The sequence below is a fragment of the Elephantulus edwardii genome, unplaced genomic scaffold (assembly GCF_000299155.1).
Source record: "Elephantulus edwardii isolate Elephantulus edwardi_28Jun2011 unplaced genomic scaffold, EleEdw1.0 scaffold00083, whole genome shotgun sequence".
Classification (NCBI taxonomy): Eukaryota; Metazoa; Chordata; class Mammalia; order Macroscelidea; family Macroscelididae; genus Elephantulus; species Elephantulus edwardii.
Window position 1 is genome coordinate 11,149,219 of NW_006399833.1, and position 938 is coordinate 11,150,156.

A 938-nucleotide genomic window follows, 5' to 3' on the forward strand; every position below is an offset into this window, starting at 1 on the left:
TTGGGTACCTTTAGTTTTAATTTACAATTTCTTTGTGTGACTGACTGACTAGGCTTTTCTGTTTGATTCCTGTTAGTTCCATGTACTGATAAACATATCAATTTTTTTTATTACTTGATTTTATTTTACATTAGGTGGTGGGCATAAAGCAATCCCCCATAATAAAGTTGACAATTAGCTTCACTCAGAACATTTTTAATAATGCACATTTAAAAAAAAAGAAATATTCATCTTACAAATTGTTCTGCAATCCAAATATACAATAGCTTGGAAAACAACAGTTAGAAAATAAAAGCCAATGTAAAAAGACAGATTAAAACGACTAGAACAGTACAGGTTTTCTATGGCTCTGATTTTACAGTTTGCTTACAGTGTCAGAAATCTGTTCCTTCAGCTGGCTCCACTGCTCGGGGTTTAGAGAAATACCTTTTCTTCCTGGTTGCATTTCACCTTCTTGATCCATCCAATATTCTCTAATATTAATTAGGACTTTCCCTTTAAAGTCTCGCACACTGACGTATCTCATTTTTCCAATCTGGAACATGTTATCATCCCTGCTGCTGCTCTGCTTGGAGGAGGACAGGGCTCCGGAGGTTTCACCAGTCTTCTGCTTCTTTACAGGCTTTTCTGGAGCAACTTGCTTTTTTATCTTTTAACTTCTTGTCGACTTCACTATCAGAATCAACTGCCAGATGAGCTTGAAGAAACAAGTTCCTTTGATTTAGGCATTGTTCCACTCCTGAAGCCGAACAGCCGCCTGCTCGCTCCCAATTTTTTATAGATATAGTACTTAGGTTTGCTGTCAGGAGAGGCCAGTCCTTGGAAAAAATCATGAGAAAGGTCAGCAAAAGGGAGGCTTAATGAGATGAATTGACACAGTGACTTCAACAATGAGCTTGAGAATTAGCAGAGATCATGAGGACTGTGCTGGATAGGGC

General features: G+C 38.1%; 1 pseudogene across 1 annotated transcript; it reads right to left on the minus strand.

Annotated features, from left to right (window-relative positions):
* Positions 1 to 355: 355 nt before the first annotated feature.
* On the minus strand, positions 356 to 729 carry LOC102868540 (annotated as a pseudogene). Its single transcript, XR_438922.1, has one exon. The product of XR_438922.1 is annotated as an SUB1 homolog (S. cerevisiae) pseudogene (transcript).
* Positions 730 to 938: the final 209 nt, after the last annotated feature.